The sequence below is a fragment of the Nymphalis io genome, chromosome 2 (assembly GCF_905147045.1).
Source record: "Nymphalis io chromosome 2, ilAglIoxx1.1, whole genome shotgun sequence".
Classification (NCBI taxonomy): domain Eukaryota; kingdom Metazoa; phylum Arthropoda; class Insecta; order Lepidoptera; family Nymphalidae; genus Nymphalis; species Nymphalis io.
In genome coordinates this window covers 12,950,652-12,971,813 of record NC_065889.1, presented here as the reverse complement: position 1 = coordinate 12,971,813, position 21,162 = coordinate 12,950,652, and the positions used below count along the sequence as shown (strand labels likewise).

General features: G+C 31.5%; 1 protein-coding gene across 1 annotated transcript in view; it reads left to right on the top strand.

Moving 5' to 3' along the window:
* The first annotated feature begins 2,034 nt into the window (after positions 1 to 2,034).
* LOC126776441 (neuroligin-4, Y-linked-like) overlaps positions 2,035 to 21,162 on the top strand; it is a 70,398-nt gene continuing 51,270 nt past the window's right edge. The window contains exon 1 of the mRNA XM_050498964.1: positions 2,035 to 2,098. The gene's annotated coding sequence lies outside the window, so the exon portion shown is untranslated. The remainder of the gene's footprint in view (positions 2,099 to 21,162) is intronic.

Below are 21,162 nucleotides of genomic sequence, written 5' to 3'. Positions count from 1 at the left end.
TAGGAAGCCAACGTTACATACTAATTAATACAGTGGGTGTATTAACAATATATATATATATTGTTAAATATAAATATATATATATATATATATATATATACTTATATATATATACTTTATAGCATTTGCAACTCACGATCATCGGTTAAGATTTACACGTTCTGACCACTGGGCCATGCAAATGTAACTCATTTAATGGAAGAGACAACTTGGGTGGTTTATCCTCGGATTTTGAATTTGGTTGCAAAGTAGGCTCCAGAATCTTGCCTTGCCTTGATCATGCTCATCGGTATCCGAATAGCCATTTATGTAAATACTTTGAAATAATTATTTTTTTGCAATTATCTGTGGACAGCACTTGCAGCATACACATCATAGCTATCACCGGCTTCATTTGTTTTTTTTTTTTTGTATTAATTTAGGCGTTTTTTTTTTGTATTAATTTAGGCGTAATTATCTGTCAGTGTGAGACATTGATATGTTGATTTATAAATTATTTTTATCGCATAATTAAGTTATTTGAATCAGTCGTTTCGTGTCTCAATTAAATGTCCTTAAATTCATAATTAAGTGAATAATTACTTCTAAATACATTAGCAAATTTTTAATGTATTTGCAACTTCGACTTCGCATGACAAATAATAACTCACTATGAGATATTTTTTAAAGGTATTATGTTATATCGTAACACAAAAAATGCAACGATTAACGTTGCATTTTTTTTAAATCTTTTAGTACAAAGTTTTTGTTTACTATTCTAATATATGATGAGTAAATAATCTTCTCTATGATTATTTGGATATAATTAATAACATATAATAAAATATACAACCAAATAAAACGACATATAGTACACGTGCGACTAAAACCTACAAACTTTACATTGTAAAAGTTTTCTGTCAATCGGATTAAAAAATTTTGCGAAAAAAAAACCAAATAGAACTTTTCCTTCTTTTACCTCCTTACAATATCGGCATGAAATCCGTTGTCAAAGTTTAAAATTCGAATCAAAGTTAAAAACAAAATTCTTATGAAACATATTACGTATTTTTCTATGTGTGCGTGAGTTTAGATAAGTGTGTGAAAAGTAACTGTAGTAGATACTCTGTGGTCGGGGTGTGTAGAACTCTGTGACGCTGCGTTGCTCTACGCATGCGTCGTAAACGCCGGCACGAAGCGGGTTGGCTAGAGTGTACTTCATTTAAGACTATCGAATTTTTAACAAAATCTAAAAAAAAATACTAGAGGAACTTTGGTTTTTTTATGTATATAATATGTATGAACTCGTTTAATGGTGACATTTTTTGAAGTTATTAAACTGTTATAAATGAATTACTATTTGTGATTTACAATATATTTGATGGATTATTGTTATTCAGATTAGATTAATTAGATAGGATAGATAGATAGATATATAGTATTCATTTTATATACGAGACTTTGAGGAAAAAAAATAGTATGAATGAAATAATAGCCGATTATAATGTAACGTCTATCAAAACCTTAGATATGTTTAAAAAAATACATATATCATAATAAATTTAATATACATTATCAATTAATCGAAATTTCACTTATTAAACTTCTAAGCTGATAATAAATTGATCCCCGAATCGTGACGTAGGCTCCAACTTATAATCAAACTTTATATGGTCACCCTAACTGCAGCCTCCAGCACCCGAGGAGGTTTCATATTGACCTATACGTATTACGAGTACTCTCTACGCTCTTTCAGGCTGTGTGAGCGAGAAGCATAATATTACAACGTCAAATCCGTTTGAGAGTAAAAGAGGCAGCAACACTCAGGCACACGGCCGGGTCTACACTGTTCAGTGTGTTCGGAACGCCAGTGAAAGACACGACGCGTCCAGCTAAAATTCGAACGCGTTATAAGATTCGAATATCGAACACTCGCGTGTTTTGGACAATATCCTTATAAACAAGATAGTGTTGTGAATATCGTACTTGGTGGTAATTTAAATATTAATCGATTCGTAATCGTTAATATACGTAAGTTATAAGTGAAGTGATAGTGTTGTGTTGATATAATTTTTACTCGACCCAGCGACTCGAGCCCTTTGGGAGCCGTTTGCACTATGTGAGTAAATTTGACGGTTATGTTTTCATATAAAATTTAGTACCTTATTTCGGTTGGATCGTTGGCTAATGGCATAAGGGACGGCGACGTTCAATAAAGGCAACGCAATTGTAATATTAATGTTTTTAAATTAAATGTTTTTGCTATATTTATATTAACTTAACCTATTTGGTAGACGAAATTCAATTCTGAGTATAGTTTTGGACGTAATGTGATAAATTGTCGTCATAACTTTTATGGATTCTTATTTTGTAATAAAGTTTCTATTTAATACTGATCTGAATGTTAATATTACTTGTTAGTGGCGCTAGTATCGTTTAAGCAAATATTGCTTAAATATATTCTTATTTCAAATGGTTTTTTTTCTTGTAATTTTTAATCGTCTATATCTACACATAAATTTGTATATATTGAAATAATACCAATCAAATTCGAAAAAAGTTTTTTTTTTTTTTTGTAAATGTTAAGCATGCATTCATTTATTTATAATATAAATACAAAAAAAAACAAGTGAAGTGCTCACTAATTTAAAATAAAGCTTTACTTCATTTTTGTCGTTTTTTTTTTAAATCAAATCAGAATTGATTGAAGTGATTAAAAAAATTCAATGAATTTTAAGTTAATTTTTATTCAATAGCTTAAAATAAACTAAATTTATGAGTGTGTGTATGTGTGTTTATATGTGTTATGTATGGAAATGATTTAATTTAAATGTCGTGTTACTAAATCATTATTAAACATGGGTAGTAATAATCCTTAATTTTTCCAAGATTTAATTAATAAGTTAATAAATTAAGCTCCAATAAATTAATATTTAAATGGTAACAAGCTTTTTTTCCAAATTAATTTATTTTTAAAAATAGATTAATCTTCTAATAAGTGCGATGAAATTAAGATCAATGTGTGGGTTTGTACTACGTAGATGGTATCTGAGAAATATTTTGTCCTCAATTAATATTTAGTATAGTTCAAAAGTTCCTCAAAAATGTATCAATTTGTATTAATAAAAAAACCCTATACCTATAAATTGCATCTTACTTAATAATAATCAAATATGTTTTTAAGTGATTGCATTTCACAATTTTTAGTATATACTATATTTTAATTTTTAGTATATACATATTTATATAGTAGCTACCCAATCCGGCTTCGCACGGCTTTACTATAATGAATCAAATTGAATGGTTCGGGCTTAGTATGAGAGCCTCATTTCTATTCAAAGGTGACGAAACAGCTTACTAAAAGAATTTCCGTTGAGTGCAACCATCAAACAGACAAAAGTATTCCTAAAAACGAATGGTCTATATATTTATCATCCAACTTATACAGAAAGATACGGCTTATTTACTACTATTATATACTAATAAAATTGTATATGCTGACTGACTATTAAAGCACAGCAGCAACATAGAGACTAGAAAGCTGAAATATGCAACATAGATTTTTTTATGACGTCAGAATCCGCTAAGAAAGGATTTCTCGGAAAATTCAGCATAAATGAATGAAATTCGTGAAGGGCACTCAGTATTTTTACTGGTGGTAGGGCTTTGTGCAAGCTCGTCTGGGTAGGTACCACCCACTCATCAGATATTCTACCGCAAAACAGCAATACTTGATATTGTTGTGTTCCGGTTTAAAGGGTGAGTGAGCCAGTGTAATTACAGGCACAAGGGACATAAAATCTTAGTTCCCAAGGTTGGTGGCGCATTGGCTATGTGAGCGATGGTTGACATTTCTTACAATGCCAATGTCTAAGGGCGCTTGGTGACCACTTACCATCAGGTGGCCCATATGCTCGTCCACCTTCCTATTCTATAAAAAAAAAAGTATTACATGATAAATAAAGTACTTAAATCTCAAACTATAGATAACATGATCAAATAATACAAAAATCTTACCTTCACATGCAAAATTAGGCCAGTAAAGCAATATATAAACCTTTTATCAGCATAAGTAATAAATTTCAAAATAAAAACGAGATATCAATGAAAATAAATTCAATTTCAAAGGGGAAAAAAACGTCAAAGAGTCTCCGTAACGTGCTTAAAGGCGGCATTCATCTATAACTAATGGATCTACAAATTGACGTAAATCAAATTAGTATCGCTTGAAAAAATCTAGTTCTTGCAATGAGCACCCAATGTTCCTTTAAAATGGTCAAAGCTTTTTTTATATTTATGTAAACGTAACTATTCAATAGGAACATAAAAGTTCAAGATTGAGCGTTTTCGCTATAACTTTCGTCGACGTTTTTATTAGTGCCACTGTACTTTGTGAACATTTATAATGTAGCTTTTGAAAAAATCTAGCTCTTGCGAGGAGTAAGCAATGCTCTTTTGAAATGTGTAGAGATTTTTATTGTTTACGTAAATAAATGTTTTATAAGAAAATAAAGGTTCAAGGTTAAACGTTTTCTGTATAACATCATTCTTACCATTGTAAAAAATAAGTAATTCTGTAAATGTTCCACTTCAATGAGTACAGAGTTTCGGCCATCATATGCAGGTTTCCTCACAATGTTTTATTTCATCATCAAGCTCGAGATAACTTATAAACAAACGAAAATTCAGTGATGCTAGCTCGCGATTTTGACTCGCAATCATCGTTTAAGATACTCGTCTTCTAACTACAGAGCCATCATGGCCCCATAGCAGTGATGCTTCATTGCATCTTTCACTATGTTAAGCCTTAAACACATCTAGTTTAGTGATTAACATTACTCCCCTAAACATTTTTACAAAGCTTATTTTTATTAATATATATAAAGTGATTATGTAATAGAAAAATTCGTTGTTCAATATTAAAAAATTATCTCTATTGTTATATATTATTCGTCAGTTCTTTTGTAATTCGAGTATCTTTATGAATTGAACCTACCAGTATGAATTGTTCTTTGATCTTTTCATGTTTATGTATTTATTTAATGAGCACAATAACAATATACAAATTACACAATAACACACCGAGATGACCTACTGGTTAGAACGCGTGAATCTTAACCGATGATCGTGGGTTCAAACACGGGCAAGCACCACTGAATTTTCATGTGCTTAATTTATGTTTAAAATACATCTCGTGCTTTTGCGATGGTGAAGGAAAATATCGAGAGGAAACCTGCATGTGTCTAATTTCATTGAAATTCTGCCACATGTGTATTCTACCAACCCGCATTGAAGCAGCGTGGTGGAATTAGCCCAGCAGTGTTCTAATTAGACATTAATAGGCTGTTACTGTACTGTATACAGCACACATATATAAACAATAAATACATCAATTATAAGTGTACACAACATTCACAGACATCGCGTAAAGATGAAGAAAATTAAAGATTAAAAAAAAAATAATGTTATAAAAGAAAAGTTACAGCAAGGTGAATATTCAATATTGCATGATTAATTATGGAAAATGGTGAAAAGACCATAATTTATTATCTTTGTTATTGAAATTTTATTTTTATAGCCTACAACTTTCCTCGGGAATTATTCCAGAAATTAGCGCTTCTAATAAACAAACAATTTTATTATATTTATGAAGTTATCGTTCTAAAAAATATTATTACTATGTGCAAGAATAATTACTACCTTATTTGAGAATTGTATAAAAGTACAGATATGTTCATAGCTATACATCAATTAGTATAGTTTTCTTAGTCTATCATCTGTGGTGGATTTTTGTATCTATACTTTATACTAAACACTTGTCGACTTACATAGCTGTACTCCTAATCTATTAATATTTTTTTAGTTTTTCCACCATAACGTTCATTCTACGTTGATGGTCTGGTGGTTATCAAGTTGCATATCTGGATCCCGGGTACTGTCTCTCTGCCTTTGATTTTGTTGGAAAAAAAACTCAGCAACATTTGGGAATAACGAAGCACTCGCACTTGCAAAGCCCTGAGAAATCGTTAGAAGAATTTACATATACTCCTTTTAAAATAGTACAAAATATAGTAATTTTTTTTATTAGACAGTCCTTGAAAAAAAATTAACTTTTATCGAATAAAATAGGACAAAAAACAACCACCAGCTCCCATTGACACATATAGCTCCCTTGAAATACACTTTTACGTACAAAGAAAAAGAACGAATTCTATCTTACGTCTGAAATATTGATATTTACCGACCCAAGAGACCGATGTTTCAGGTTTTATTATGTTTTTGTTTCCATTTATTTCAGACGGTATTTTCTTATTTTTCTTAATACTATAAATATAATTAAAATGTAATTACGTATTGTATAGTTTAAAGCTCGTCTAAGCACCACCCACTCGTCAGATATACTACCGCTAAACGACAATACTAGTTTCCATTGAGTGGTGACCACTTACCATCAGGTGGCCCATTTGCCATCTACCAAGCTATAACATAAAAAAAATAAGAGATATCTAGTTGGGATTATCTTCAAAAGTTTACCCGTGAGTATGTATGAGAAAGTAAAATCGATTGAGCTGAAATGTTTGACACACTTTGCATACAATGTATTGATGACAGTACATTATAAAAAAATCTAAATTTTTTTGTAAGTATATGTTCACTCATGGCTTAAAAAAAGGTTTTATGTCGTCTTTTTTTAATCTCACTTGCACTAATTGTATGAGTAAGCTCTATCTCCAATATAGATAAATTCCATCAGAAACCACTAGCCATTTTTGATTCAAGAATCAGTAGTACTTCATTACACGGTTGTGTAATGTTAACAACCGACTTATGGCAATATACTGTTTTAATACGTCTTGAGATTTTATAATTATCATTTTCAATGTCGCATATCACTTTATGACATTTCACGGCCGTTTTCTACGGTCCTCGTAGCATAGTACTGGGTGTATGTTTTTAGTCGGTAAGTTAATTAAAAAATATATATACAACTGATATTATTTTTCCCTTTTATTTTTAAAATATAATATTATTAGCTGTGTCCGCTATTTAATCCGCGTATAACAAAAAGAAATCACTAAGAGCAGACTTATTTTGTCGTGGGATATTAGTATTTCTTGGTTTTTACCGCATCCGGATCTAGATAGGGCAACATACAATTGGCCATGAGAAAAACATCTTTCCCTTAAATCTATTGCGACATACTTGAATGTGTTCGTTTCGTTATTTTATAGTACTATATAGAATAAATATTCGACGTGATTCTCTAAATTGATATAACTTTATTATTCATAAACCGATTGAAATAAAAAAGAAACAAAATATTTTAAGTGAAGTTAGCCACAATACATTGGTTACCCGCGCCCAAATCCGTTAAGCCGTTTCTAAGATTAGCATACACAAACGCAAAGAGAAACAGAAAAACAGGCAAACATTCTAACAATCATTGTTTTGAGTTTTATTGCGTTGATAAAGACCCCAATAAAAAATACTCAAATATATTTCATTTACAGACAGCGATCAGTTACATTTTTATTATATATATAGAATTAAGTAGATATAGATTACAATATTTTCATTGTATATTACTCAGTAACATATTTAAGCAATATTATTCATAAATATTTACTCCTTTTGTAATATTTATTCTTGAAAAATTAAAAATCACAATTTTAATTAAAGTATGTAATAATTGGTGTAATATTATCAAACGAGCTCATATGTTTTTATACGAATCTTCAAGGACAAGAATATATATATTTTCTTCGCAGGCGATATGAAATAAAGGTTTTTTTTTATCTACGTTAACACGGAGTTCGCAACTTCCGAGTAAAAAAGAAATGTATATTCATGCGAGTAAAATCCCGCTTCGCTTTGTTTTTAATGACAAAGATACATAAAGAACTCCGAACAAAAGTGGAAAGCCTTACGAAAGTTACACCTCCATTCTTCATTTTATAATACAATTAATTAACATTATTAACTTAACCGCTTTACATATTAAGATTAAATTTTAAATTTCGTTGATCATCGTTCTTTGTTATCAATCGTCGATTGTTGATCGTTGATTATCAAGACGTGTTTGAAATTATCGTCATCAATCATCAATTTGAAAATCGCTTTTGAGTGAATTTGTTAGTCGAGAGTTTTGCGCTTCATCACTACATAGTTGAAAACAAAGTTCTCCACCGCGTATATCTGTCTGTCTGAATGCGATAATCTCAAAAACTACTAAGTTTTTGTGAAAATTGGCTTGGAATAATATCGACTATCGGCTTTAATGATGTATGCCGCGTAAACCATTAGAATTATATGTACTACAATATATACATACGTTTTATGTTGAACCTCATTCAATCAATGTGAACTACCCGGGTAGCTATTTCTATATAAAGTAGCTTCAATATATATATAATCATAAAGGGTTTACATCAGAACGTATTTATTTTCCCGAGTTGTCATAAATACAAAAATTTCAGAGACTTTTGAAAACTGTGGACTTTTATAAGTCTTCAGTATTAATCTGAGCTGAAAATGATTGTCTATTAATTGATATTCAAATATTTTATGCAGGATTTATATGATATTAATTTATAAGGAACCACCTAAAATATTAATCAATGGTCAGGTCTTACTATTAAATGAGCAAACTCACCCAGACAGCCCTTGGATGAAGGACACTTAATATTAAACTAAGGCGATTCAGTCAATGAGAAACTAACACAATATATATCAATATAATATAAAACATATCAGGTACTCACCCTAAGAGCATAAAAATATAAACATATGGGTTATATTTTTTTAATTAAATAATACAATATTTTACATTACTCCGTAGTTTTTTTTTTAAATTGGTGATAAAAATATTCTAAATGCCTTTGCAATACTTTACAACGCTTCATTAAAAAATTTTGACAATAACATTTCAAGTTAATACATCGTAAACAGTTTAGTTTTATAAAATGTATATATTCTAAAATCTCCGTGGTCATATTGTCCCCCTTAGATTGGAGTGCATTGAAGATTAAACTTCAAAAGCGTCTCATTATTGAGAGATTAGGTCTGCGTTGCATGTTGTCAATCGATTGTTTATGAAATAAACGATTCTTTGTATGTATGTAATATTTTCAGAAACTACATGAACAGTAACAGTAAACAGTAACAGCCTGTAAATGTCCCACTGCTGGGCTAAGGGCCTCCTCTCCCTTTTTGAGGAGAAGGTTTGGAGCTTATTCCACCACGCTACTCCAGTGCGGGTTGGTGGAATACACATGTGGCAGGATTTCGATGAAATTAGACACATGCAGATTTCCTCACGATGTTTTCCTTCACCGAAAAGCACGAGATGAATTATAAACAGAAATTAAGCACATGTAAATTCAGAGGTGCTTGCCAGGGTTTGAACCCACGTTCATCGGTTAAGATTCACGCGTTCTAGCCACTGGGCCATCTCGACTTCACCGACATACCGATTACGATTATTTCAGTGTAGTAATTTATATTCTTATAGAAAGTATTTTATATAATTACGGTAAGAGATCGTAGCATACACTTATATCTTTATGCAACATATTGTTACTGTTAGTAACATAGCTCGAATTGCTAAATTGAAATAGCAGTGGGCGGGCTCATCGCTTACCGAACTGGGGCAAAAAGGTTCTCGAATAGCGACCATGAACCGGAAGACAGGGCGTGGGGAGGCCCCCTACAAGATGAACCGACGATATTGTTAGGGTTTAAGGGTTTAAGCGTTGGATGCGGGCAGTTTTTTGTTATGGTACAGGTGGTATAGGTAGATGAGTATATATGCCACCTGATGGTAAGTGGTCACCGCCCATAGATATAGGCATTGTAAGAAATGTTAACCTTCGCTTACATCGCGGACTTCGACTTCGCAGACCACGATCTCCCTCTCCACATTCCACGCGGAGCACGCCTCCGGCGTATGCTGAGTGGTGTCCCGGTCCGCACCACAGAGGTGGCACATCGCCGACGATTCGCATCTGATCTTACACAGGTATTCTCCAAAACAACCGTGACTGGGCATTACCTGCGTAAGTCGGAGGGTGGTACCTACCCAGACGAACTTGCACAAAGCCACCACCAGTAAAGACCACGGCGTAAGACCAGTCATCGTGAAATTCCTTGAGAAGACCTTTACTGTTTATGTATCTTGCACAGATACCTCAAGGAGGGATCAAGAACCTCAGGATTTGTGGTCTTATACGCTTACTACTAATTCAACGAGGCATACATACGACCTTTTGCTTTGACAGTAGCGATATACCATTCAATCCCTAATTTATCGAATCAGTTCATCAATAAAAAGGGACCTTGTCAATTTCACCTAATGCAACCAAAATCCCTTCAATAGTTTTCACAATATATAGAATAATTATATCCAGTATTTATGTGAACCGATACAAATGTCACAATGTAATTAATTTAAAAAATGTCGATGAGTTATTGATGTTATCTTATATTTTAACTAGTTTCTGCTCGCCGTTTCACAAGCAAGGGTAGAGGCCAAGGCCTAAGCAGGTATAAATTACACCCTACCTATATTACTGTTACTATTATAACACTTTTATAATAGTAAGACAAATCAAATTTATTTCTAGACCACTTTGTTGTTCGATTAAAAAATGCCTCTTTATTTTATGCCTACTAAAATTAATGGTAAAAGTTTATTTGTTTTTTGTAACTTCTAATATTGGATCCATATAAGGAACAAGATTGAATATCTTTTCAAACATATTTACGAAGATTACATATAGGTCAATAGTCAATATAAAGAATTTTGATTTCAGAAACATAAGGAATACCAAAAGGTGGTAAAAATTTATAACATTTCCAAACTCGCCGCAATCATCTGAATACTTCATTTTCATTACAAATATATTTTGCGTCCGATCGAACATCATCAAAAATGAAAATTACGATCCACTTCCGAATAATCAATCACTTCACCCAATTCACTCCTCACGGATCGCAATAAATAATTTTAATTTCCAACCCGAGTATTCCCCACACGAAATTCGTTCTAACAAGCAAAACACGCCGAGAATTCGTACCCACGCCATCCCCGTAATAAGAGAACTCTCTAATTAGGTCGGATAGACCTTTGTTAACCCTTCATTCGCTGATCCTCGGGACAATGAGGTTTGTCAGAACTGAAGTAATTTTGGGAAGAACTCGATATACTACCGATAAATCACGACTGACACTTGAATCTATTTAGTACGGGATGATTTATTCAATTAAATTTTAATGCCGAGTTGTTCTCGAAGAGTACAGTATTTCCTGAGATGCATACTGTGGGTATCGTGGGAACGTACGGATTATAGTACCATATAGGTTTTTTTGTTAACAGCATTGTTTAAAATCATCTTGTATTTTTTTTAAAATAGGCGATAAACCTGTCACCACCACCCTTAGACATCGGATCTTATCATCATCGGAGCACCTTATCTAATACAATAGCAAAAAAAATCTTGGAGATGGGCAGACAGCCTGCCAAACTTAGTCCGGCCGAATCTTATTTCATGAAAAACTAGAAACGCACTGTGAAACCAAATAAAATGATATAGGAGTAGGCTGATGAATGTAGTAAATTTATACTCCTAAGAAACTTTAAAACTTTAATAGTGTCAAAGAAAATTTTGACTTCCATGGAGATGGTATCTCTTTGTATAGGCCAACAAGAATTAAACCCTCCACTCACTGATCATACTGGCAAGCAGTAATACGTAATTATACGCACAAGAAACATTATTTAGGTCCCGTAATTGGTGTCGCATTGACGGTGTCAACTTGTATTACCGCCCAGTGCAATGTCAATGGGCAAACCTTTTACCTCAGGTGAGATATTTCAATGCTTTCATAAAGTAAATTAAAAAAAGTTATTTAATCTCAAAAATTAAAGTTTAAAAAATTAAAACAAAATCTCTTCTATAATTATATATAATACTTTATATACTATGCATGTGGTTTCTTAAAATTTATCATATAAGTAAGGTAGAGCTTTGCTTTCTCTATAATACGCAAGCGTGTCGCCTCCATTATGAGCAGAACTTCGAAAAGTACCAACACCCTCCTCAGCACATTGGCTTGTAAATTGGACAGTCACTTCTGGGAACACTGGAATGGTGTACATGTGAAGCGGGTCTAATTCTAGGATTAAGTACTAACATAGTTTAAGCATTCGTTACTAATCTATTTAATTTTAATTATTTATTTTAATTTATGTGTTATTATTTTTAATTTTATTTGAATTTAATGTTAATTTTAATTTAATATGGATATCTGAAATAAAGTATTATTATTATTATTATTATTATTTGTGTGAGATGCCGGGATAAGTACCACCCACTCATCAGATATTATACCGCAAAACAGCAGTATTAGTTAATGTTGTGTTCCGGTTTGAAGGGTGAGTGAGCTAGTGTTTTACAGGCACAAGGGACATAAGATCTTAGTTCTCAACATTGTTCTATAAAAAAGAATAGAACTTAAAAAAAAAAAACAATTTATGTTTTTGCTACTACTTTCCTTAATAGCTGCTAAGATAAGTCGCTCAATAATAACATTAAATTATTATTATTTTATTAAAAATATACTATATATAGGAAAAAATCGTGAGGAAACCTGCATATGTCTAATTTAACTGAAATTCTGCCACTTGTGTATTCTACCAATACGAATAAGCTCCAAACCTTTCCTTTAAAAAAGGGAGAGGAGGCCTTAACCCAGCGGTGTGACATTCTCAGGCTGTTACGTTACGTTAAAAATATACTTTAATTTCATGTTTATGTAATTAATAGAATATTACGTACGTGAACCGTTGTTTTTAAAAACATCTAAAAACAATGACGCAGATATATTAAACTTTAAATGAAATTTCATATAGTATGCTTACTTTTATAAAACAAGAATACCTGGGGACCGAGGTTCACTCGGTTTTTTTTTATAATTTTTTGTAAAGAATTACTCATTTAATTTTATAATGTATTTATTTTATATTAGTAAATTAGATTTGTTTCGTTTTAGAAAAACTATCGTATGTTTGTTTTACATTTTCATACAGTAATTTAGTTTATATCGTTGTTTAAATAATAAAATATTATTCAAATATAGAATGATACAAATATATATTATTATATTATAATACAAAATTATATTAAAAATCTTACATTTCGAGTTATAATCAAAAAAACTTCACTTGACTGACTTCACTTTGAAACTGCTTAGGTAGTATATGATAAGAGAAGTTTGAGTTTCTTTCGCGAAGTCTATTATGTAATGTATCTTTATACTGGTATTGAAATAAATTATAGAAGTACTTACGTTTAAAACGTACCACTTTGACTGTAATAAGCTTTTTACAAGTCTATCTGGTGGTACCTACACCACCAATTCATCAGATGTTCTACTGTTAAACACCAATATTTAGTATTAGTATTTGGTTTGAAGTATAAACGAGTCAGTGTAACTAGGCACAACGGAAATAACAGCTTGCCTCTCAAAAATGGTGGCGCAATGGCGATGTAAGGAATGTTTAATACTTCATACACCGCCAATGTCTATGGGCGGTGATGCTCATATGATGGTAATCAGGTGGCCTATTTGCTCGCCTACTAAATTGTATTATATAAAAATATATATCTTAGATACACGCAATAAATTATCACTGTAAGTTGGACTGAAATTTCTCGAATGAAATACGACGTAAATTCTTCCAGAAAGGAATTGATTCGTATACAATGAGTATCGAGTTTGTTTTTTTTTAATCTTATTCAGTAATTTCTGTGATTACAGATTAAGATAATGACTTAACTACTAATAATCGTGCAAATGTGTGGTGACGTACATGACAATAAAAATAATAATTACTAGGCTAAACCAATAACTGAATGCTAGGAAAATGTTAAGTAAGCTAACGCATTCGACATTTGAATATTTTATAGAAAATCGTAAATAAGGATCAAAACAGCAATACTTCTATTCGTACATAAAAGATTATGAAAGATCTTCCGGAGGCGTCGTAGAAAACAGATATGACGCGATTTATGAATACAAACATTTTGGTCCAACGTTTTCTCGAAGCGTTATCGCATCGACAAACATTTTTATGTAAATAGGATGACTGTAACTATATTTCATCGGAATCTTTTTTATCGGCACGACCGGCGACCTTATAAGATTTGCCTTCGGATATTGCGAAGTTGGTTACTTTATGTCAATTTTGGGACAAATCAAACTGTCATCAAGTTTAACTTCGTTGTTCTGTCTGACGCAGCTGCTATCTGGACGTATCTATCAAATTTAATCTCGCTAGGAAATTCCAAATTAGAAGTTGTCCAGTTATATTGATATACTTGATGTTCAATTACTGTCCATTCTTAGAGTAAAATTGTGTTTATATTGCTTCATTTGCTTCATAATAATTACATTTGGTGTACCCGGCGTTGTAGGCGGAATAAAAGTATATGAATGCATTTTCGTAGGGCATATTAACTTGTCATACCTGAAAAACGTATTATGAACTCTTTTGTTTTTATCCATTTTATCAAAATGCAAAAATTTTAGAAACTAAAATTTGAAGGAGTACAGCCTTCTTCTTATTGCGTTTCGACACTATGAAACGAAGGTGTCCTTTAAACTTCCGGTGTGCATGTCTCAAAGCCTAAGCTGTCCATGGTGAGTCAGTTATAGGATGACAGAATATTTCGGTTTTTTTTTAAATAAAATCATAATTATACATTTTATTCATCGAAATTCCTATTTAATCAATTTCGATTGTACAAAGGTAGCATTGAATTCAGAAAATTATGCTAACTTCACTCCAATGTTCACAATCCCTAAATTGTCTTCTTAAATATATTACCTATAATATGTCTGTTCACTATTTCATCTAACTTACTCACTAAATTGCCTTCACTAGTTTTTATTCCGTCGAGTGCTTGAAAAATCACAACCCCTAGCTGACGGTGGTTATTCCTAACGATCTTCATTTTGCTAATGTGAGATACTTTGGTATCGACAGCGATAGATTCTAAGCTCCTTGACAAGGGATAAGTGAAAGTAACTAGTAGTAGCTAATACATATAAGTATCTACGGTTCGTTTTATTTTTTGAAGTGAATTATTTTCGTTTGTGCTTAGTAATATTATTATTTAAAGGCCGACTTGAAATGTCATTTATTCGTCACATTCCAAAATTAAACTTTCTCGGTGATTTGGCTCTGTATGGTATGTATATGTACATTTGAGTAGGTACCCACTCATCGATGTAATTATACTTCTGCTAAACATCAATATTTTTCTGTATTGATCTGTTTGAAGGGTGGTTAACATCTTAGATTCGGATCTAGCCTAACAGTGGGTGGTTGGTAGCGTAATGACGTAATATCGATGTTGGTGTGAGGAGAGTTTTAGGCTTCTACAGCAAAAGTAGTCAATGACAACCAGTGGACCGATCATCCTTTCTTAAAATAAATGAAAAATCGTTCCCTTCTCAGATATATAGAACGATATGTTCTGTTTTTTGTTTCAGTCTACATTTTAAGGAAAGTACTCACAAGAGCATTCGCTTGTAATGTGGCAAGTAAAATTATTTGTAATGGTGAGGTTTTTTTTTAATTTTATTTTTTATAGAATAGGAAGGCGTACGAGCATATGGGCCACCTGATGGTAAGTGGTAACCAACGCCCATAGGCATTGGCATTGTAAGAAATGTTAACCATCACTTACATCACCAATGCGCCACCAACGTTGGGAACTAAGATGTTATGTCCCTTGTGCCTGTAATTACCCTGGCTCACTCACCCTTCAAACCGGAACAACAATACTAAGCATCGCTACTTAGCGGTGGAATATCTGATGAGTGGGTGGTAGCTACCCAGACAAAGCTCTACCACCAGTAAAATGAACTCTATTCCCATGAACTTTATCCGCATGTATGTGTGAATGTGATTTAGTTTTGATACACGTATATGCATATATGTATGTTTGATTATGATATTGTATTTTTTTTTATTTAGTTCTCTTGTCTCCACAGACGTGTTTTCCGTTTATCTTTCCTATATATATGTCTCTTTCTCTATATATATTTTTTTGGTTGTTTTATGTACCTCCATGTTCTAATTTTCAAGGAGCGTCACATTAAAAATTTCGTTGTTAATTGATCTTAGTGAAATTAGGGACTCCTAGGCAAGTCTGAAGGATGGGGTTGTCTATCATAGACAACCATTTTACTTCCTGATCGGCGGTGAAGGAAAACATCGTAACGAAACCTGGATATGCATGACAATATGCCACGTGCATCCATCAACCCGCATTGGAACAGCGTTGTGAAGTAAGGTCCAAACCTCAAAAAAGAGAGGAGGATCTGCCCAGCTGTGGGATATTTAAAGGCTTAAAGCTATTTAAATAGTTATAATAATTTCTATAATTGATTGATAATTAATTACCTAATAACGGATGCTTTTTTTAACATCAATTGACTACGAACGTTATCTTTAAAAATACAAAGAAAAATAACTATATTAAATAAACGAACCCAATTTACATTTCGTTGCGCATTAAATAGAATTATTTAATCCGAAATATTCAAATGAAAATAACGGAATATGAAAACCATGAAACAGTTAAAAACCCTTTGATTTCAACAACGCCTCGGGTGAAATCGACCGAATCTATACATATTTTTTATTATTTCAACATATAACCATAAAAGCATTGGCGTGTTACCAAGGCCTGTTTCTCTTTTTTTATCCTCTAAAACACGCGCTATGGATAACAAATATTGCATATTTATAGCTATAGTTTACATTTATCACATTGTTTTTTGTGTTGGAAAACCTTCGATAGTAATAGGAAATATATTTAACATTATTGGTAGTTGCTTTTCTAGAAAATTCTTTGTGATTCTCTAAATTGATATTGTTAGTGCTCAGGTATGTCGTGAAACTACGTTGCATTATTATTTGACCTTGCAGTTTTATTATCATTACATTACAAAAATCCATTACATGGAACTCATGTTGTTCAGCTAATATTTTCAAGGTTAAAGTATGTTTGTGTTATAATAAATTTTTATTGGTTAAGTAATTATGTTAACGACGGTCCGTGGGCGTTTGTGGTGAACGATAACGGAACATAACGAAACTTTGTGTAAAGGTTTTCCGTGTTCACAAAAACATTAGACGAAAGCCAGTTGGTAACAACTGGTGAATAACAACCGAAGAGTATGCATTAAAACCCGAAGCACCACTGATGTTTTATATACTGAATTTGTGTTTTTAATAAACGCCCAATGGTAAAGGAAACATGCATGTGCCGAATTCAAATTCTGCGAAGTGTTGTCTCCATAACCCCTCAATAGAGCTTCGTGGTAAAATATGCTCTGAACCGTCTCCTCCTTTCCCACCAGTGGAGCTTTTACAGGCTTACTACAAAAACTTATATAAAAAAAACTCACAATAGCTGCGCAGTGAATAATTTGTGTCTTTTATATAAAGAGGCACTTTGCAGAGGCTCGGAAAATTTACTTTACTTTCTTACTGTCATTAGGCTGACTGTGTTAATCTTCCGTACATTTGGGACGTTTAGAAGAGTTTATGGAAATGACCTTGCCTGTGCAAAAACATCGTAAGTATTCCTTTAAACTCTTGTATATAAATGGAGTGTTTTAAAATGAATATAAGCTTATCAAACTTATATTTTGCTTAATGGTCTTCGACTGTTACGACAATTTTGCAATTAGTATGTATGTTTCTACTACTATGTCTAGTAACACGTAAGTCTATTGGCCCTGCGCCTAATCTCTGCAGGAAAAAGAGAATTGACTTGAATACAAATTCAAAAGCAAACACTTGTGTTCTATATTTTATTACTCAGACCCACATATATATGATGATGATGATATATAGTCTTAATCTGAATAATTGTACATGCGTTTTTTTATAATTATAATATTGATATTTCATATGAGTCAAAAAGTAAGTCAATACATTCATTGACTTACATTTACATAAATGCCTTTTTTTCAATTAATATAAATGTATTTTTTAATGAAAAATAATGACTACTGAGTTTTCGATTTGTCTTAGCATAGTTTAAATTTCGAATAGACGATAGCTTTACATTTAATTTAAATATAATTTTACAATATAACTGTTCATAAGTGCTTATTTAAGTCTTTGAGTAAATATTATATTGTATTTAGTGTATAAGTGAATTTGATATTTTTTTTCAACCATAACTTAAATCACTGAAAAAAAATCGATTCAAATATCACTATCGAAAATTCGTGAGAATCGAATAGCCGAATATTGTTCAAAGTTCAAACAATAAAGTTTATTCGCGATCCTAAGCATTTCATATCACGTGACACAGGTTAAATGTCGTGCCTCACGAATGTACTCACGCTCACGGTAAAACGGTTTTTTAATGGTTGTTATAGAATTATTCACTGTTAAATTCTATACAATTTATTCATTCACCTCGTAAATAACTTTATATTACGAATAAATGATAAACGTTCCTTTTTAAACAGCTTGGCTGTATTATTGACTAATCGTTGAAAAAATAACTTCGGATTTACGAGATATTGAAAAAAATTTATTTTCAATCATTTTTATTCCTCAATATAAATGAATAAGAAAAAATAAGATTCAATGAAAAATATATTATTTAGCAATAATATAATTACGATACCCAGCATATGGTCTTTCAAATAACTTGAATATGACCAAATATAAGAAAATAAAAAAAGAAACACGTATTGAAAATCTTTGTTCAAATCAATTAAACAGATTTAATCACAACTTGGTATATTGGTAGCTGATTCTCAAGATTATAATCTGAATATATAAAGGCAAATTAAGTCACCAGCGTGACTTGGTTAATGTATTTAATGTTCATTATTGTGCTATAAATTCACAAAAGTTTTTGACGTCTTTTAACAGTTCCGTTGATGCAGAAGCGAGACAACCACATACGCTATTTCTTTCTACGCGCTCTAAAACATATTACAAAGACGCCGTGAAAGTCATAACTGTCTTCAGAATGTTTCAAAGTAACTAGATTGTTACACGTAAGACGTAAAGTAAAATCAACTGAGTAACTTGGTAACTTCATGCAACTTTCTATTATATTCTGCATAAACTTTGCCTTGAAGGAAAATATTGTTTTAGAAGTAGTCAATAGTATGCTATTTCATGATGATCTACTGCTATAAATATTAAATTATATTTAATATTAAGTTATAATATGATAAATCTCAATCATCTGTTTTTTCTTTCTTATCTTCTATAAGCAGCAAAATGGAATTTACTAATTCAACAAAATCGTGAACGCTAATTTTCTACCAATTATGTTATGGCGTCGGCTGGCATCGACCAATAAGATTACCATTCAGATTAAATAATTTAATCGGACTTTTAGCAGCATACCTAAATGTGGATGTTATTCTTTCTTAAATTTTGTTTACTTAAAGTAAGCTATCACCAAAATTGAGAAATTGTATCGACTCATTTATTTAGAAAAAATTACAAAATTTTAAAAATGTCAACTTAATTCTAAGATTCTAGATATAAATCCGAATCATCTTCATAAATTGCCTGAGAGTATTGTCTAGGGATTGCCGGAGTTTTAAAGCGAACTGAAATCATATTTTAAATTAAATGAAAATTTTTAGAAGTTTCTACAAAATAAAATTCGACTGGGAATATGTGATTTGCGAAAATAAAACAACTATTTGTGTATATCGAAATCGGGACTTACATAAAGTATATTATATATAATATGAAGAATATTATACATAATAGAAATTATCGTTAAGGAACGTTTGTACTCTAATATTATATATTACAAAATATGACTTTTCAGATGATGATAGAGAATGTGAGCAACATTGAAAATGAAACGATCGCCTCTCGTTTATTTCAAATTAAAAAATATAATATTATTATTGTATATTATACCCCAAAGTTCTTTAAAAAGATAAAACAAATAAAAAACCCACTGAGTTTCTTTTGCTGCTTCTTCTCTGATCCAAGGTGCTTATTTCCCAACAGGTTGTAAATTTTCGACACTCAGGTGTAACGTTTCTATATTGAATAAAGATTTTTGTATCGTTTTTTTTTGTATGTTTTCAATTTCATATAACTACTGTATTTTTTTATTCGATAATCTAAATTTCTGCTATGAACTTGGTAAATAAACAACGTTTGATTTTAATAATAATAATTATATCTAACATTTTGGTCCCGCAAAGGGTTGTAATCACGGGCCCAATAGTTACAGTTGTTTTCTTATATATACTGTATTAAAAACTATTTTATACCTGACAATAAATATAAATAGTATTTTATAACTAATTATATTATTACTAAAATTATTTTCTAGGTTTCATCTGAATTAGCTTATTTTTCAGAGTGAGTTTTAAATAAAGAAAGTTTTATTTTAGAAGTTCTGTTTTTATTTCATCGAAATACAATTTGAACAAGCACTAGTTAGCCACAAATAAATGAATATTTTAACGGTACAGTCGGTATTATTATTTTAGTAACTAATTTTAATCGTAGCTTACCTCGTATTTCAGTTAGAATCGGTTCGCTGGGATTTAATTTGTTTTTGAAGCCTTAATCAATTCGAAGTTTTAACTTGATGAATAATTCGGAAGTTTATTTTGCGGTTAAATAAGTAGCTCAAAAATATGACAAAACGAGCCGTCAGATGATGACTTTTGCTAATAGATGATGGCATGAACCATTTCTTATGCTGACAAAGCGTAGCTCAAGGTCAATGCTTCAATCAACATCAATGTGTCTGTTGATAGATTATAATCTGATCAGATCGGTTTATTCTCAAATAGGCTCGAATATAGTATGCTATATAATTGTATAGGTATAATATTCTTATTTGAAAAGTTACTTTATTAAAGTTGAAGGATAAAATTATAATCTGCAATCAAATGATTCATGGTCATGATCCAAGTTTTGTAAAGTTTATCACGTAAGAATAATGAATCCTCTATGAGATTTTATTAAATTTTATCTCCGTGATATTCGCACTCTTCGTGGAGTCCAGTTTCAAGGTTAGCCTTCATCGATTAAGTCATCATTCTCTTCTAATATTATAAGCTTACATAAATGTATATGTAAACACTTTTAATATA